The sequence below is a fragment of the Canis aureus genome, chromosome 25, assembly GCF_053574225.1.
Source record: "Canis aureus isolate CA01 chromosome 25, VMU_Caureus_v.1.0, whole genome shotgun sequence".
Taxonomy (NCBI): Eukaryota; Metazoa; Chordata; class Mammalia; order Carnivora; family Canidae; genus Canis; species Canis aureus.
In genome coordinates, this window is record NC_135635.1 from 20,807,997 (window position 1) to 20,827,964 (window position 19,968).

Sequence of the window (19,968 nt, forward strand, 5' to 3'; positions counted from 1 at the left end):
ACAGAGGCCTGTACACCTCTCTCCCTCCACCACACACATACATATAATTAATTCAAGTGAGTAGAATGGAGAACAGTTTAATTAAATGAGTAGAATGGAGAACTGTTTATGGAGTGTTCTATAGCAAATAATGATTTCACATACACCATATATTTTTCACAGCACTGGAGTAATAGGGATTGATCTAGGGTATCAGAATAGGATACTATGAAGGCTAAAGCTTTGACCTCCAGTTTCTAAACTGAGGCTATTCTAAAAAAATTCCCACAGGAAGTTGTTGAATATGCCTAATATGAAATAAATTAGAGCCATGTGGCCTTCTAGAAGCCTGGTGAAATCTAAGGACCTTTCTCAGAATATTGTTCTTAAATGCATAAAATAAACTGTCTAGGGCTACAAAGGAAATTTATTTTTTGACACACAGTTATCAAAATACTAAAAAGTGAATTTGTGATATACTTATGTGATAGGCAACTTCTAAGATGACTCCCAATAATCCTCATTTCTGTCTTGTGCAACCCCCTCCTATTGAGTGAGAATCTAATGACTGGTTTTGAAAAAGAAAATATTGCAAAACTAATGGGATATCACGTCTCACCATTAAGCTACAGAAAGAATCTGGCTTCCATCTTGTATCCTCTCTTGCTCTCTCCCTGGCTCACTCTGGTGACCAGCTTGCCGTGGTGTGACCTATCTTATGGAGAGGCTTGCTTGGCAGGGAACTGAGAGAGATCTTTGGTCAGCAGACACCAAAGAATTGAGACACTCAGTCCAACAACCCATGAAGAACTGCCAACAACTTAAGCAAGCTTGGAAGCAGATTCTCTCCCAGGTGAACCTGGAGGTAACTACAGCCCTAGCTGACACCTTGACTGCGACCTGGGAAAGGATCCTGAGCCACAGACCCAGCTAAACCATGCCAGACTCCTGACCCACAGAGATGCAAAATAATAAGTATTTCTTATTTAAGTCCCTGATTTGGGGGAGGCAGGTAATTTATTACACAGAGATAACAGACATATATTTGTATCTTTATTAATGCATTAAATAACAAGGTCAAGACTTACAGAAATTTTGCAGCAGTGATGCACATAATGTTTTAGATGTCTGCAACAACTTTCATGTGGTAGGAAATATGTATGATTTCTCTTGGGGGTGAAGCCACAGGTTGCTAATACTACTGTGGTTTGCTGACTACACTCATAATGGAAGAAATGCTAACTTATAGTTAGGCTTCAGTGAAAACAATATATAAATATACATTTATGTCAAAAATTAAGTATATAGATTATGGGTATATCTACTTTTTCATCAAATTTCATAGACCCAGAGTTAGAACCCAAGCCTATATCACAGATTATGTATAGAGTCTTCCAAAACTCTTATTATCAACTCTCTCAGACATTAGAATTAAAGTTCAGGTAATAAACCCAGTTAATAGATATAGACCATGGCCATTGCTAACTTTATCAACCTACGGTTGAACGTGAATTTTTATCCCCTTTCACTTATTCCCTCTTCTCCAAATTTATGCTAAATGTAGATTGACAGGTTAAAATCTTAGGCTGGAAAGTGAGAAAGATTGTGGTTGAAAACCTCTACAGCCCTCAAAATTCATCTGATTTTTGTTTTCAGCATGTAAACTGAAATCGTAAGCTCCCTGACCAAAGTGACTCCTTAGTATTACCTTTACTCTCCTAGTCCTACCTCATAGGAAGTAACCAATGAATGCCAAATGATGGCAGTAAATAATAACAGAAGGAAACTATGAATAAAATCTTTCTACTGAGTGAGTAAAGGTGCTTTGCTATATTTGTGGCTTTTGCAATTATGGGATATGGCCAAAGCCATGTTTGGAGGATAGTTTATTGCATTAAATGCAGTTAGCAGAATACACAAAATGTAAAAACAGATGAACCAAGTTCTTAACTCAGGAAACTTGAAAAAGTTGATTTCAAAAAGTTGCAATCTAAAGAAAGTAGAAGGATGTAAAGATGAGTACAGAATCCCTTCCAGGGGTCCATGGCCCTTATATGCACCAACTATCACAGATCAAAATATAATCAATCCTAGACATAACTCTGTTTTTTTTTAAATTTTTATTTATTTATGATAGTCACAGAGAGAGAGAGAGAGAGGCAGAGACACAGGCAGAGGGAGAAGCAGGCTCCATGCACCGGGAGCCCGATGTGGGATTCGATCCCGGGTCTCCAGGATCGCGCCCTGGGCCAAAGGCAGGCGCCAAACCGCTGCGCCACCCAGGGATACCCCATAACTCTGTTTTTTAAATGGATGTAAATTCTACTATGATTAGCAAATTCAAATACAATTCTAAAATATAAAGGCAAAAATTCATGCAATAGGGAATTTCTTTTAAAGGCTGAAATTGACCTATAACAACCAAAAGGTGATTCTTTGGAATGTCAAGGAAGTAGGAAACACTTTGGCAAAACTAATTCAGGAACAAAAGGAGAAGACACAGATAGTAAGGATGATAAAAACATAACTGGTATGGAGATTTTCTTAAAGCATAAAAAATTATTTTAAAAGAGAGAGAGACTATTAAGACAAGCTGGTTAACACTCCTCTCTGTGTGAATAAAAGAGTAATGTTAATTCCTGGTTCACTCCACGTTTAGACTAAAGAGCAACTAATATTTACTCTGGGAGTCAAGCATTGTGCTCTTTGCTGGTACTAACTCATTTAATCCTTACAATAAGCCTGTGAGTTAGGTATTATTATTATCCCCAGTTTTCAGATAATGAAACTGAGACTCAGGGAGCTATACGACTTACCTCAGGTCACCCCAGATAGTGAATGACAAAGGCAGCTACTCAGATTCCCAATAGTAGACAAAAGAAGCACAACTGAGCAAAAGCAAAAACAAGAAATCTGGAGACAGAGATACTTAAGTCACTTGCCTAATTACAACATGAATAGTGAATGTTAGCTATTACTGTTATGTTAATCCCCATAGTTTAAATGGGTTTAATACTACCACCTCCAAGGACCTGGCTCTGTGACTAGCTATATGACCTAGCACAGATCAAAAAAAGTTATCTGAAGTCCTATTTCTGCATCTGTAGAATGAAGAATATTAACACAACAGTTACTACAAAGATGAAATATAGTTATGCATGGTAAAAGCACTTTGAAACCTATAAAACCCCATTGCCATAATGCAAATAATACTAGATTAAAGATAGAAAGACCTCAATATCAATAGCTACCTCCTAGGATCACTGTGAGGATTAAGTGAAATTAAATGAGATAAATTAAGCACCTAGTGTGGGACCCAGAACATGCTACATTCAATTCAAGTATTTCCATTTCCGCTAATAATAATATTTAGCAATATTAAAAAACCATATGTTTCAGAATGGAACATTCTTTTCTCTTGTCAGCTACAAGTCAAACAGATCCTCTGCATTTAAGGAACACTTTTGGTGATAACAACATCCAGGAAGAAAGAAAAAGTCAGGTCTTTCCTGCTTTGATTTTTGTCTGCTTTCCATTGATTCTTATAAATTCCTGATACTAACAGAGACATAGATACAGTGGATTTTCCCACCTATGATATAGGAAATCTAGTGCATGAGTAAGATGAGGCTAAGTGATGCTGCAGTAACAGAACATCATGGAATTTTAGTAGTTTCAAATGGTGAGGATTTATTTATTGTTTACGCTTTATTGCCCTTGTAGATCATCAGTAAGGCCTTGCTCATCAGAGGTGCTTCAGCTTCCAGGCCAGTGGAGCAGCCATCATCTTGAACATTACTAGTCTTCATACCAGAAGAAAAGAAGATTGGAGAGTCTTAAGTAGAGATTTCTGTTTACAACCCACTGGCCAGAAGCAGTTGCATGACCCTATACAAATAAAAGGGAGCCAGGAAATATAATCTTTTGATACTCATGGAAGAAGAGAAAACCAGAAATATTCAGCAATTGTACTAATGACTACCACACATTGTATATTGTGCATGTGAAATGGTACTGTATATATGAAAACCACTGTCCAAATGCCAGCTATTATGATTCCCTTTCTCCACCTCCTAAAGAAAAACTGACAGTTTAGTTCCTTAGAAAGGAAACTGCAAGACACTATGATATTTGGTGATGATACACCAAATTAGATATAGCTATATTAGATATGGTTAAAAATTTTTATTATCAAGTTAAAAAGAAAAAAATAAATTTGGTGTCTTTGGTTTCCTAAAAATGATCTTTATTGGTACCTATTTTCCATGGTTTGAAGTAAACTGTCCATGCTCAGAGGCAAAAAATAGGACAGACCAAGTGGGCAAGGAGGACAGAGGGTCTCTACCAAGTCAGATTGAATGTTGGAAACAGGACCACAGGTGGGGTCCATATCTGGACAAAGAGGTGGTTCCTTAAGCCTTATGGTCTTGGGCACAAAACTCAATTAACTCATCCATATTAGGAATAATTTAGAAGGTCCTCATTATCAGAGAATAATTGTTACTAGGAAAAATAAATTAAGATTTTGGAAGGAGAGCCAGGATTTTATAGTAAACATAGGAAAAAATTTATGTTACATGTATTTTACAATAAAAAGTTTTTAAATTAGGTTACAATTGCAGCTATGCAGTACTTAGACTTAGCAAAGGCTGATTCACATGAGGGACTTCTTAGCATAATTTTTCTGACACAATTGTATGATATTATGGATTGACATCCCTTCAGTCTCCATTGGACATTACATCACAATCATATAGAGAAGGTCACTCTTGAAAAAAAATACCTGTTTTCTGAGATCTTTTGATGTTCACATTTTTCTATTTTAAACCATCACTTTCAACAGTTTCCACTATGTTGAAGCAGCTAAAACAATTGAACTTCCTTCTCAATTATCTCCTTGCACTAAAGGATGTCAACTTCAGGGCAAATTCTTAGAACTGGGTGAAAGGGAACGCACATTTTACACTTCTACACTAATCGCCAAACTGCTCTCCAGATAGTGTACTAATTTTCACTATAACCAGGACACAGTACAAGCAAATTCCCACTTCCCCACATGCTTGCTCATGCTAGGCTTTATCCATATTTTTAATCTTACCCAAGAAAGACTAAGACCTTGGCATGATATTAGAGATAGACTATAGTTTGAAAGAGAAGGAAAGTTTGTGTGGAGACTCATTTTGTGATAGGTCAATTGGCTAGTAATTATTTTAATGTTTTAATGACTTTTGCTTCTTTGGACAATCTTATAACAGTGGGGATTCAGGGAATGAATACCTGGATAAGAACCTCTCCCTTCATCTGAAAGAGATGTAAAAGCTAAATTCGCTAAAGGTAGGTAAAATGACAGCTACTTCATAGGCACACCAACAAAGTTCCTCTTCCTCCTCTCAGCACTGGGGCTCTGGTTGAGGTCAAGAGGGTAGGGAAGTAAGTCATAGATCCTGTGGGTTGTTTGAACACAGAGAATTCAAGTAGGGTCTGGGGCAGATTCAAGATCATCACTAGTGTTGGTTGCTGCTTTGTTGATCATTTTCTTTTTGCTAAGCAGTTCTGTGAATCTAGAGATAGGGATTGTGGGGGAGAAGTTACTGGATCTGCCTCTCATTCTGCTACATTCTCCAACCACCCTGTGAGTCAGGTTGTTGTTTTCAGAGGGTTACCGCACACATTTTATGCTGATTTGGTTTCCTGAAGGAAGTAACCCAAAGAGGGCTTTCAAAAAATTTATTTTTTTTTTCTAGCTAGGCCACACAGGCAGGGCCTTGTGGACAAGGTTAAGGAAATTATCTTCATGTAATAGCAATAGGAAACTCTTGAAGGATTTTAGGCATAGAGGTGACATGTCACATTTGCATTTTAAAAATACTCAAACAATAGTTTGAGGGGAACCAGAGTGGATAGTAGTGGGCCATTAGGAAGCTGAGTTTATATTTATAAGCACTAAGTTGTATAGATCATAAATGGTCTGGGGTGGAAATACCATGGTAAGCAAAAATGAGTATCTGGTCTACATGTAGATAATTTCCACTAGGGCTAAATGGTGAAAAGATGATCAGATATTATAAATCAGATAAAGTCAGTTTAATCATCTTACTTACCAAGCAAATTTCTGATTTCACTTTCATTTAGATTTTCTTATCGATTAAGGGTATGCTGATTAGCCAACAGAAATGGTTTGATGGACAATTACATTTTCCATTATAAATTGCTACATGTTCTTTCCTGACTTATTTACTCTGTATTAATTTCTCTAAGTGTGATTATCTCTGACAAAGTTAAATTTCTAGAGATGCAAACCTAAACATCAAGCTCTGTCCTAAGCAATCTAGACAGAGTTTCTTGTTAACATCTTTGTGTTGTTCTCTGGCTACAACAGTTTCTATGGTAGAATCATGCTGGTAAAAAACAAACAAACAAACAAACAAACCAATAAAAGAATCATGCTGGAGTAAAATTCTTATAAAAGGATTAATACACATACTAACTTTAATCATTTTAATGTTTATAACTGGTCAGTTGTAATGCTTGAAATGATTATTACATTATATATTACATTATTATGATTATTCACATATATAATGGCCCATTGTAGGTTGGGTTTCCTGGAAAGAAGACTCTGAAACTCTTGGATTAACATGTGCAGGAGATATTTTAGAGAGTGATCTCTGGAACCACTTACATGAGAGAGAGAGTGTTTCAGGGTTCAGTAGAGAGAGAACTTGAATTCAAATGCAAGTGCAGCAGAGGCCTCAGCCTATCCCACAGGGAACTCTGGAGAGTTGGAATGATCCTTCAGAGTTGTCCCAGTTGAGGCAAGGGGCCAGGTCTTTGTACCCCATCTCAACCAGCTGAGTGGAGAGACAACTCAGTTGGCTGAGGGAATGAGGGGCAGTTCAGTTGGCCGTGGATTCTCAGAAGCCAATGCTCTCAGCAGCCATGGATTTGAGTGATGCTCTGCAGCATCCACTACTAGTCTACCGAAGGCTTTGTCCTTGGGCCTGGGCTTTTATACTGCACGTGTCAATAAAACACTGCTCTTCAAAAATGCCCCATTTTGCCTCCTGATACAATATATTTAGGTCACATCACTTCTGTATTATCCTGCTTACCCTCAATCTAATCATGAAGAACATCAGACAAACAAAAAGTGAGAGATATTACACAAAATAGCCTATACTCTTTTTTTAAAGATTTTATTTATTTATTCATGAGACACACACAGAGAGAGGCAGAGACATAGGTAGAGGGAGAAGCAGGCTCCCGTGGGGACTCCAATGCAGGACTTGATCCAAGGACCTCGGGATCACGAACCAAGCCAAAGGCAGACACTCAACCACTGAGCCACCCAGGTGTCCCTAGCCTATACTCTTCAAAATGTAAACATGAGGGTGCTTGAATAGCTGAAGTCAGTTAAGAATCAAACTCTTGGTATTGGCTCAGATCCTGATCTCAAGGTCATGAAATCAAGCCCCATGTCAGGCTCTGTACTGGGCATGAAGCCTACTTAAGATTCTCTCCCTCTCCCTCTACCCACCGCCACCCATCCTGCATGAATACTCTCTCTCTCTCCCTCCCTAAGAAAAAAAAAAGTAAATGTCATTAAAAAAAAGACAGACTCAGAAATTGTTCCAGGTTTTAAAAGACTAGAGAAATAAGACAGCTAAATGCATCATCTAATCAATAATTGGTTACTTGACCACAATTTTGTTAGTTTTTGCTATTAAAGACATTGTTAGGACAATTGGCAAAAATAAACTAGATAATGTAAATTTTTCAATTCTGATAATAGTTCTGTGGTTACATAAGAGAATATCCTTGTACCTAAGAAATACACAGCAATATTTAAGCATAAGAAGGTAAAATGTTCCATTTGAACAGTACCATTTATTTTTATCTCAAATATTCTCAATTTTTCCCTCAGAAAAACTACAGTATCTGTCAATGGAGAACATGACATTTTCAGTAAGTAGGACTAATTATACCTCATAGAAATGTGTTTACCTAGAATGCATAGGAGGAGAATAGATTCTATCTTCTTAAAGAGCCCTTTCTGGGGCACCTGGGTGGTTCAGTCAGTTGAGTGTCCAACTCTTGATTTCAGCTTAGGTCATGATCTCTGGGGTCATGAACTCGAGCCCCTTCTCAGGCTCCAAGCTCAGTGGAGACTCTGCTTGAGATTCTCTCTCCCTCTCCCTTTGCCCCTTCTCCCACTTATGTCCATGCTCTCTCTCTCTCTCTATCTCTCTCTCTCAAATAAACAAATAAATCTTTAAAATAAATATGTAAATAAAATAATGGTTCTTTACAAAAGCCAGGTGGCTTCACTTTTTTCAGACTTGTGCAACTACCTCCATCCTGCATATATGTATTTGGATCTTTAGGCCTATACGATTTATCTTCCTTTAATATATTTAAATAACCATTTGTAGAAATGCATGCATACATACATAAAAATAAACAACAATTTGTCATGAATTGGTTCCATTTTACATAAATATTATTAGTGAACCTCCACGGGAATTATAGTACCTTAAAAAATGGCAGAGTCATCCTGTTTGTTCAATCAGTAAGGTGCTTTGAATTGTGCTGATCTCTCTGAATAAAAAAGGAATAATATTTTTATAAACTTTTACAATTATTTAATGCTTTCCATAAAGGATCCCAAAGTAATTTACAGGTATTTAATTAGGCAATGAACACTCCTGTGAGCACACTATATATTATTCTCATTTTATTTTTTTTAAGATTTTATTTATTTATTCATGACAGACAGACCAAGAGACAGGCAAAGACACAGGCAGAGGGAGAGAAGCAGTCCTGACACGGGACTCAATCCCAGGTCTCCAGGATCACACCCCAGGCCGAAGGCGGCACCAAACTGCTGGGCCACCAGGGCTGCCAGTATTCTCATTTTAAAGATGATTCAACTAAAGAAACATTTAAAGGAGGTAGATAAATACTTATATATACACACACATATACATATATAATGTATATATTTTAAGTAATTATATGGAACATAAAATTAATAGAAAACAATGTCTACAAGATAGGCCTAATCCCCTTTATTTACTTATTTTTATGCCTCTACTGTATATATATGGGATGACCAACCCATCCCAGTTTGCCCAGGACTTTCTTGGTTTAGCACTGAAAATCCTGTGTCCTGGGAACTCTCTCAATGTCAGGCAAAGCAGAACAACTGGTCACTCTAACTATACCTTCTGTTTGTATTTCAAGGTAAATGAAAATTGATTATAGTCAGACACTCTACTAGTTAGTAAATTATAGACTGGCCTTGTGGACTTGTGAACTTAAACACTCACTTTGTTCCATAATAAAAGTGAGGCTTGGATCAACTTACATGGGCTTTTGCATTCTCCACTGAACATTTTAACTTTTCTTTTTTTTTTTTATAGAAGTGACTATGTAGATCTACCCTACAACCCAGCAATTGCACTACTACTAGGTACTTATCCAAGTGATACAAACATAGTGATTTCAAAAGGCACCTGCACCCCAATGTTTATAGCAGCAATGTCCACAATAGCTAAACTATAGAAAGAGCCCAGATGCCCATCAATAAATCAACTGATAAAAAAATAGATCAATTGATAAAGAAGATGTGATATATATATATATATATATATATATATATATATATATATATATCAATGGAATACTACTCAGCCATCAAAAAGAATGAAATCTTGCCATTTGCAATGATGTAGATGAAGCTAGATTATATTATGCTAAGCAAAATAAGTCAGCCAGAGAAAGATAAATACCATATGATTCAACTCATACATGGAATTTAAGAAACAAAACAGATGAACATAGGGGAAGGTAAGGAAAAATAAAATAAGATGAAAATAGAGAGGGAGGCAAATCACAAGAGATGCTGAATTCTAGAAAACAAACTGAGGATTGCTGGAGAGGAGGTGGATGGGAGGAAGGGATAATTAGGTGATGGGTATTAAGGAGGGCATGTGATGTGATGAATACCAGGTGTTATATGCAACTGATGAATCACTAAATTCTACCCCTGAGACTAATAATACACTATACATCAACTAAACTAAATTTAAATAAAGAATAAAAAAGAAAAGAAAGAGTATGTAAACAGAATTACATGTTGCTGCTAGCCTCTCATGAGCCCAATCTTAGAACTCACAGCACTAAGAGCAGTTATTAGAGGTCCAAGGGGCTGGGAGCTTCATAATAGGAAGGGTCCCTAGGAAAAATGTAAAATGTCAAACAACACATCAACAGAACTTCCAGACATGTTGTGAGGAATGACAGACTTTGGCAAAACAGAGGTAAAAAGTATGTTAGTGAATGGCTTTCCACAGGAATCCTGGATCTTGACCCTAGCAGCAGCAGCAGCAAGAGCCCCATAATGATCAATAATGATCCCCATCAGCAGCAATCATACCACTGTAAATTAATACTGTATAGATTTTCAAATTATTCATACTTTATATGTAAAGAAAGATGAGGTTAAGAGGTAACTGGAATGAATGAAACAGCATTTGTGTATAGCCATGTGTATGGCTATTATATATAGCAATTAAACTTTAAACTACCTTGCTTAATTGATATAACACTTCCTTTTTTTTAATAAATTTATTTTTTATTGGTGTTCAATTTGCCAACATACAGAATAACACCCAGTGCTCATCCCGTCAAGTGATATAACACTTCCTTAAAAATGAATCCTGGAACGGAAAGAAAACATACCAAGAAAAAAATCATGCCTCCCTTTATACACTGTCTGTATCCTGTACACGTTTTATCACGGCACTTGCAACATTCCAAGCAATTAGAGTGATGGTTGATATATTGTAAGGACTCAATAAATACTTTTTGAAGGAAAAAATGAGAGAAGGAACAAGATTTAGGCAGGTGCACTGAATAGTCTACTGAAAATGAGCTTTCTGGGCCCCCAGGTGCTAATTAGAAAATACACAAGACATTGTTCTAAGTTGGGAGGAGGGGTAGGAGGACAATGAAATGTAAGATTATGCCCTCTGCCACTAAAAGGATTAAAACTCCATCAGGGGACACATGGGTGGCTCAGTGGTTGAGTGTCTGCCTTTGGCTCAAGTCATAATCCCAGGGTCCTGGGATCCCACATCAGGCTCCCTGTGGGAAGCCTGCTTCTCCCTCTGCCTGTGTCTCTATCTCTCTCTCCATATCTCTCATGAAAAAAACAAATAAAATCTTTTAAAAAATTAAAATTAAAAAAATAAGAAATAAAAACCATCTGGGAGCTATCACTGAAATTTTTATAATGCCTTTTGTTCAATGCAATAGTACAGAGCAATACATAAGTAAAAGTGGAATGATCAGGACAGTGACCTCAGAAGAGATGGCAGGTTCACTGTGTCCCACGTTAGACTAGGCGAGGTCCTAGCTTAGATGCAGCTTTCTGATTACCACAGACTGGATACAATGTTCCTCTTACAGCTTCCCTCTCATAGAATGGAGGTACTGAAATTCCTATGTGCTTCTCTGATTCTACCTCGAGGGAAAAATCTTCTTCTTTTTTTTTTTAAAGATTTTATTTATTTATTCACGATAGAGAGAGAGAGAAAGGCAGAGACACAGGCAGAGGGAGAAGCAGGCTCCACACAGGGAGCCCCACATGGGACTGGATCCCAGGACTCCAGGATCACACCCTGGGCCAAAGGCAGGTGCTTAAACCACTGAGCCACCCGGGCTGCCTGAGGGAAAAATCTTCTTGAAGGGAGGAACTCTAACTCATTCACCACTGCTTCTCCTAGCTGCCATCATGCCTGGCAAATAGAAGACCAAAAAGAAATGGTTTGGAAAGGACAGACTGAATAAATGAGTTAATGAAAACATATTTGGGGTGAATTTTAAAGGATCTGAGAAATTAAAGGATTCAACATTCAGGGATAAGAGAACAACACGGGCAAAGGTGTCCTGCAGGACAGGACTAGACTAGAAGTTCCAGGAAAGTGAATTTAGCACATAAAGCTTAAAAATTAGTTTGGCTTTTAACATGTGAGTAAGATTATTTTTTTTTTTGGTGTGTTCTAGGAATTACAATATACTTTTTAAAAAGTTTTCGTTTAAATTCCAGTGTAATATTAGTTTCAGGTGTGCAATTTAGTGATTCAACAGTTCCATACAACACTGGGTGCTCATCACAAGTGAACTTCTTAATTCTCATCACCTATTTCACCCACCACCCACCACCCACACCCTTCTCCCTACCCGCTGGTCATCAGTTTGTTCTCTATGGTTAAGCATCTGTTTCTTAGTTTGCCTCTCTCTCTACTTTTGTCCCTTTGCTTGTTTCTTAAATTTCACATATGAGGGAAATCATAGGGTATTTGTCTTTCTCTGACTTATCTCACTTAGCATAATTCCATCTGTGTTATTGCAAATGGCCAGATTTCATTTTTTATGGCTGAGTAATATTCCATTATATTCTTTATCCATTCATTAGTCAATGGACATAATTTGGTTATCGTAGATAATGCTGCTATAAACATCAGGATACATGTATCCCTTCAAATATCTTTGTATTCTTTGAGTAAATGCCTAGGATTAAGAATTTTTAACTTGGTGTTCTAGGCAAAAGTAAGGCAATAAAAATTTGAATTGGGAGATGACAAAATCAAAGAAATCCTTTAGTTGGTGGCAGGGGATGGATGCACTATTGAATGAGGGAAAAGAAGACACAGAACTCAGTCAAAAGGCCAAGGCAGGGGCCCAAGTCAAAGAGACGGGAAATTTGAGGGACTTGTAAAGAGAAAAGCAAAGATGGATGAGAGGAATATTTTATTTGTGATCCTATTATAAAACAGATGTATTTCAGAGACATTTGGGTGGCTCAGTGGTTGAGTGTCTGCCTTCAGCTCAGGGCATGATCCCCAGATCTAGGGATCAAGTCCTGCATCAGGCTCCCTGCAGGGATCCTGCTTCTCCCTCTGCCTATGTCTCTGCCTCTCTCTGTGTTTCTCTCATGAATAAGTAAATAAAAATCTTTTAAAAAACAGATGCATTCAGAAGAGAGTTTGAAGAAACAATCTCTATAGTCGATTGGCTATGGGTAAGAGCAAGGAAAGAAGAGTTATATTTTGGGCCTGGATAAATTAGTGAACAACAATTGTACCTACATATCAAAAAAAAAAAAAAAAGAAAGGAAAGGAAAGGAAAGAAAAAAGAAAAGAAAGAAAAGAAAAGAAAAAAGAAAAGAAAAAAGAAAAAAAGAAAAGAAAAAAAGAAAAGAAAAGAAAAGAAAAGAAAAGAAAAGAAAAGAAAAGAAAAGAAAAAGTAGGGGGATATATTTGGTTTTGGAATGTTGCTATGGTAGCCAGATTTGAAGATGGTTCCAAATAATTCCACCACTCCCTATACACTGAAGCAACTCCTCCCATCAAGAGATAGAGCTGATGACCTCTTTTCCTGAATCTGGCTGGACCTAGACTGCTTTCACCAATTGAATACAGAGGAAGTAATGTTCTGGGAGTTCTAAACTCAGACATTAGGAAGGACTGGCTTCTTCTACTTCCTCCCTCTTAAAGCTCAGAGCCATTGGGGAAATAGTCTAGGATACCCTGAAGAAGAGAGATAGGCCATGGGGAGAAGATGACACATGGAAAATCATCCAGGCACCAGATGTCCAGGTCCAGCTGCTATCTGACTACATGAGAGACTCCAAGTGAGACTCACAGAACTACCCAGCTGAGCCCTCCAAGTCAACCCATGGAATCATGATTCATAACAAAAAATGGTGGGTATTTTAAGCCACTAACTTTTGGGATAGTGTGTTAGGCAGCAATGGGTAGTTAAAATGGTTGCTTCTAGTGTAATCACAGTATATTCAAGGGAAAAAGTGCAGCAGCAGAAAATAAAACTAAGTTGCAAGGCTGGTACACATACAGAGGGGCTGTGGCCTGAGAGAGTAGACCAGCTGGCCAGAACTCTTCATCATTCTCTTGACATGGTTCTAGGAAGATGGAAATCCACAATTATTTTGAGGGCCTGTAAATTAAACCATCACTCTCTCCTTACTCTCCTTTCCCATGCATTAGAGTGTCAGGTAGCCAGGTATTTACCTCCCGTTGGCAACACCCCTGTAGTAGGGTTGCCAGGTAAAATACAGGATGCTCAGTTAAATTTGAATTTTATATAAGCAATGAATCATTTTTTGGTATAATCATGTCCCAAGGATTGCATGGAACATACTTACGCTAAAGAACCATTCATTATCTGTCTGAAATTCAAATTTAACTGGATACCCTGGTTTTTGTTTTTGCTAAATTTGGCAATCTTATCATCAGCCACAATATGGAGAGTTCTATCTGAAAAGGAGAACAGGGCAGTCAGTGTGGATATTGGCTTCCAATGTTTCCCATTGCATTCAGGAGTTTGGAGGCCCACCAGGGTAACACTGGTTTCTGAAGCGAGCTCAGCTAGCCAGCAAATCCCACTCAGAGACACAGTTACACTTTCTAGCATTTCATTCTTTTTTTTTTTTCTAGCATTTCATTCTTAAATATAAATAGATAGCCAGGTATTCAATGAAAGCCCACCACATTAAGAAGAAAGATAAAGAGAGATAAATAGAAAAAGTGGCCCTAGACAGAACAATTAATACAGGGAATAGGACCAAACTTTTCAAAAATGGAAATAGAATCCCCAGAGAAATCGAGGTGACAGTGTATTCCTAAAACAAGAATAAAATGCTATGGAAAAGGAAAAATCAGAGAATAAACCACATTCTTGGAATTTGAAAACACAACTGCTAAACCAAAATATTAAAAGGCTTGGAAGAGGGGATCCTGGGGTGGCTCAGCGGTTTAGCGCTTGCCTTCAGCCCAGGGCGTGATCCTGGAGTCCCAGGATTGAGTCCCACATGGAGCTCCCTGCATGGAGCCTGCTTCTCCTTCTGCCTGTGTCTCTGCTTCTCTGTCTCTGTGTCTCTCATAAATATATAAAACCTTTTTTAAAAAATAAAAGACTTGGAAGATAAAATAAGGAAATTTGGCAAGACATAGGAAAAAAAGACATGAAGTTAAAAGAGAGGAAGGAAAGTGAAGAAATGAGGGATCATTCCAGAAAGCCCAAACCGGCTCAAAAGCATTTCAGGAAAAAAAAAAAAAAAAAAAAAAAAAAAAGAACAGCCACAGAATAGAAAAGCTAAATGGAGAAACAAGCTTTCTTTGTATTACACAAGCCCATTGATTGCAGAACAGGATGAGTGGGGGTAAAACAAAACTGAAAGAAAACACCCAGCCATATCACTGGAAATGTATAAAGATAATACCCTAACAGCTTCTAGAAAAAGTTTACACACATACACGCACATCATTATCGTAAAAGGGAATAAAAGGCAGACATGCCTCAGACTTCTTATCAGTGCTGTCAAAATCCTGAAAGAAAATGGGTTTCAACTCTATGTCCAGCCTGTTGATTATGTTGAAGGCAGATAACAGACATTTACAAGTATGTAAGAACTTGGGAATGTGGGGCACCTGTCTCAGTCAGTTGGGTGTCAGACTCTTGATCTCGGCTCAGGTCATGATATCAGGGTCATAGGATTGAGCCCCGCATCAGGTTCCCCCACTCAGCAGGGATTCTGCTTTTTGCCCTCTCTCTCTGTCTGCTCTTCCTCCTGTGCGCTTGCATGTTCTCTCTCTCTCATAAATAAATAAATAAATAAATAAATAAATAAATAAATAAATAAATAAAAAATAAATAAATAAACTTAAAAAATTTTTACTCCTAATCCATCCTTTCTTAGCAAGTTACTTGAGTATAATCTCCAGCGAAACAGAAATAGAAATCTATAAACAAGGAGAGCAATGAAGGGAAGTACCAGGACGGCATCTATTTAAGCAGTTTCAAGAGAGAAACTCCTTCACTTGGCCAGAAAATATTTATTGTACACCTACCACATGCTAGGCCCTCTCCTAGGTATGTTGGGGATTCAGCAGTGAACAAACAAGTCCTCACAGTACTTACATTCCAATGAGGGAGGTAGAAAAATAAAACAAATTGTGTACGTCATGTAATTGTACGAAGCAACAAATGCTACGAAGGAAACAGCAGGGGAGGGAGAGGTGTGCCAGCACAGGCAGGGTGGACAAGGAAATCTTCTTTGAGGAGTGACACTTGAGGTGAGGCTTGAATGAAATGAGGAACTGGGCCATATGTAACTCTGGGGGAAGAGTATTTCAGGAAGAAGGAAGAGCAAGTACAAGGGCCTAGAGGTAGAAATGAGCTTTGCATATTGGAAGAGTGGGAAGGAGGCCACTGAGGTTGTGATATTGGGAGTCATAGGAGGTGATGTCAGAGAAATTAGCAGGCCCAGATCACAGAGCCTTCCTGCTATGTTAGCTGTGATGACAAAGTCGTTAGAGGGTTTTGAAGAAGAGAATAAAGTGCACAGCCCAATAGAGGAATACAGGAAAAGGATTCCATGAACTAGAAGGTATAATTGAAATGATGACAATATTAAGGATCAAGGCAAAGAATTAAAGAGAAAAATGGAAAGCAGTTTGCAACTCTAGGGAAAATGGGTGGTACAATAAATAAATGTAATTATAGCACATTATGGGGCTTCCCACTGAAAGAAATTTAACTCAACACAATAATATATAAATAATTTTTATTGACTTTCAACTTTTAGGATGGGATTGGAGTAAGCATTAAACAGAGTAAGCAGGGGCACCTGGGTGGCTTAGTGGTTGAGCATCTGCCTTTGGCTCAGGTAATGATCCCAGGGTCCTGGAATCAAATCCCACATCAGGCTCCCCATGGGGAGCCAGCTTCTCCCTTTGCCTATGTCTCTGCTATTCTCTCTCTCTCATGAATAAATAATAAAGTCTTTTTTAAAAAAGTAAGCAGAATAGCACTGTAGCTATGAGCATGGCTTCTAGAACAAGACTGCCTGATTTTGAATCCTGGCCTTGGCATTTATTAACTATGTGACCTTGGGAAAGTCATTTAACCTCTGTTCTTCAGTTTCCTTACCTATAAAATGGGGATAATAGAAAGTGCCTACCTCATATGGCTGTAGCGCATAAATTAATTGATATTTGTAATGTAGATGGAACAGTGGTTCCATCTTAGAACATGATTGGCATTAAATTAATGTTTTTTAAATTATATACCAAGGTATAATCAGAGACCAATAGAAAAGTGCTCTGTCCAAAACTCTCTGTCCCACAGATGTGAAGTTCCATTATTAGGGATTTTTGCTGAAGGCTTCACAATCTTTTAGAGCCCCTGTGAAGTAAAAGTTATTTTGAGAGGGATGACATCTTAAATTCTCATTTTCTCCAAAGTTGTTTGAATTAATCAAATCCTATGCAACCTTGACCCTTGTCGGAGCACACAGGCAGCATGGTGGGCAGCTGAGCTAGGGAGAGGGGCCCATTCACCAGGAAAGTACACAGCTTCAAAAGGGGATAGGAGAGGATAGTTCAAGAGGGAACTAACTAGGACTTCAAGACAAACAACCTCCCAATTTGGCCAAGAACCAGACTTCAACCAATAGAGTCTTGGCTCCTATTTCTCCATGGCCAGTCCTGTCTGTGTCACATTGACATGTTTAAACCAAGACAGACCAGGGAATGAGTACCAGGTTTGGCACAGGCTCAGGTTATTTACTACCAAACTAAAAAGCTGTGTTGTTTCTGGGGCTGCCACAGAGTCAAACCCCAGGAACGTCTTTCTTCACATTTATTTTTGTCCAAGGCTCACTGGCCCCTACAGTGGACTTGATCCCAAAGGGTGGTCCCTGAACCAGGTCAGCCTCGAGGGCTTGGGATGGGCTGTTTGTTCAGGCAGGAAACAGCTCAGAGAAACTCCACCCGCCTTTGGAAGTGGTTGCCTTGGGAGACCTTTCAATCCCCTCCAACTGGGGCTTCTGGCTGGCTGAACTCTTCTACTATTTCCACAAAAAATAGTGTCTGCGTTTGAGTGGAAAGAACATCTGTACAAGTTAAGACCTGCCTCTTTTCAAGATGAGAATTTCTGATCCATAGGGCAATCTACTTTGGAAGTTGATGAAATCCAAAATGTGACATTTCCAGTAAGCCCTTTCCAGCTTTTAGATTTCACTTTGAGAAATATGATATAGGAAGAAACCATGCTGGCTTAAACAAGTCACCATCAGCATTTGCATTTAAAGTATAGAAATCATAAAATTTTAAAGCCGAGAGAGACTTACTACCATCTAGTCCCCGCCCCACCTTCTTTTTACATATGAGGAAGCTGAAAAAAGATGTAGTAGAGATCTCCCTTGCAGCCCCCCTCCCACTCTAATGGCCACGTTTAGATGTCTGGTTGTTTGTGAGTGCAAAAGAAATCTGAGAAGCTTGGAACGGGCAATGGCCAGGTCAGTCCAGCCCCACATGTCCACTGTACTACAGGCCCAGGGGTCCTGAATCCAGAGCACTTGGGAGCTGGAGACACAAAGGAAACATAGAAAGGATAGAAAGTTTGGGAGCAAATGGGTAGGAATCAGACACATAGGATTTTGTTCAGCTGAGGACAAGTCCATCGCTCTGGAACTCTCAGTGTGGTCTCCCCATGGTCTAGGCTATAAAGTGTATTTACTCTGAAATATGGAAATACTTATCATTTTATCAGACTGATAAAATGTTTTAAAAGGTGGAGGTTGGAATAGAATTGGTAATGTACATGTCAGGGAAGAAAGCAAACTTTCCTTAGGGCAGTATTGGTGAAAACTAGCTTCGCTCTCAACATTTTTACCCCTCTCTCTGAATTATCTCTTATGCTCTTTTTTTCTAATGAGCTTTATTTGGCAGAACAGTCTTAGGTACACAGCAAAGTTGAGTGAAAAGCAGAGTTCTCATGTACTCCCTATCCCCACACAAGCACAGCATGGTCCACTATCAACATACAGTTCCAGAGTGATGCATTTGTTACAATTGGTGAATTTATTTATATTGACACATCATTATCAACCAAAGTCTATAGTTTACATTAGGTTTCACTCTTGGTGTTATACACTCTGTGAGTTTTGAAAAATGTATGATGAATATAATCCACCATTACAATATCATACAAAATTTTCACTGTCAGGCAGCCTGGGTGGCTCAGCGGTTTAGCGCCGCCTTCAGCCCAGGGCGTGACCCTGAAGACCTGGGATCGAGTCCCACGTCGGGGTCCCTGCATGGAGCCTGCTTCTCCCTCTGCCTGTGTCTCTGCCTCTCTGTGTGTGTGTGTCTCTCTCTCATGAATAAATACATAAAATCTTTTTTAAAAATTTCACTGCCAAAAATCTATGCTTTGCTTCTTCATCCCTCCCTCTCCTATAACCCCTGGCAACCACTGATCTTTCTTATTTCCAGAATGTTATATAGTAGGAATCACATAATATGTAGCCCTTTCAGATGGATTTCTTTACTTAGTGATATGCATTTAGAGTTTCCCCATATCTTTTTTGGCTTGGTAGATCATTTCTTTTTAGCACTGAATAACATTCCGTTTTCTAGATGTACCCACTTTATTTATCCTTTCACCTACTGAAAAACATCTTGATTGCTTCCAAATTTTGGTAATTATGAATAAAGGTGCTATAAACAACTGTGGGTAGGTTTCCTGTAGACATAACTCTTCAACTCATTTTGAGTAATATCAAGGAATGTAATTGCTGGATTATATGGTGAGAGTATGTTTAGTGTTTTAAGAACTGCCAAATTGTCTTCTGAGGTGACTGTATAATTTTGTATTCTTCCCAGCAATGAATGAGGGTTCCTGTTGCTACACATCCTCACCAGCGTTTGGTGTTGTCTGTGTTTTGGATTTTAGACATTCTACTAGGTGTGTAGTGGTACCACATTGTTGTTTTGATTTGCAACTCCCTGATGACATAGGATATTGAGCATCTTTTCATATGCTTATTGCCATCTGTACATATTCTTTGGTGAAGAATCTGTTCAAGTCTTTCACTTATTTTTTAATCAGATTGTTATA

At 38.3% G+C, this 19,968-nt stretch overlaps 1 long non-coding RNA gene across 10 annotated transcripts in view; it reads right to left on the minus strand.

Annotated features, from left to right (window-relative positions):
• Positions 1–3,075: 3,075 nt before the first annotated feature.
• LOC144297060 (uncharacterized) overlaps positions 3,076–19,968 on the minus strand; it is a 66,849-nt gene continuing 49,956 nt past the window's right edge. Inside the window, exons 7-9 of one of the 10 annotated variants that reach the window (XR_013364113.1) lie at positions 8,512–8,577; positions 4,763–4,916; positions 3,081–3,867 (exon numbers count right to left, since the gene is read on the minus strand). This is a non-coding gene — a long non-coding RNA (uncharacterized LOC144297060). Of the gene's footprint in view, positions 3,868–4,762; positions 4,917–8,511; positions 8,578–19,968 lie in introns of all 10 variants that reach the window. The other 9 variants (XR_013364114.1, XR_013364115.1, XR_013364119.1 and 6 more) reach the window with 9 other exon arrangements.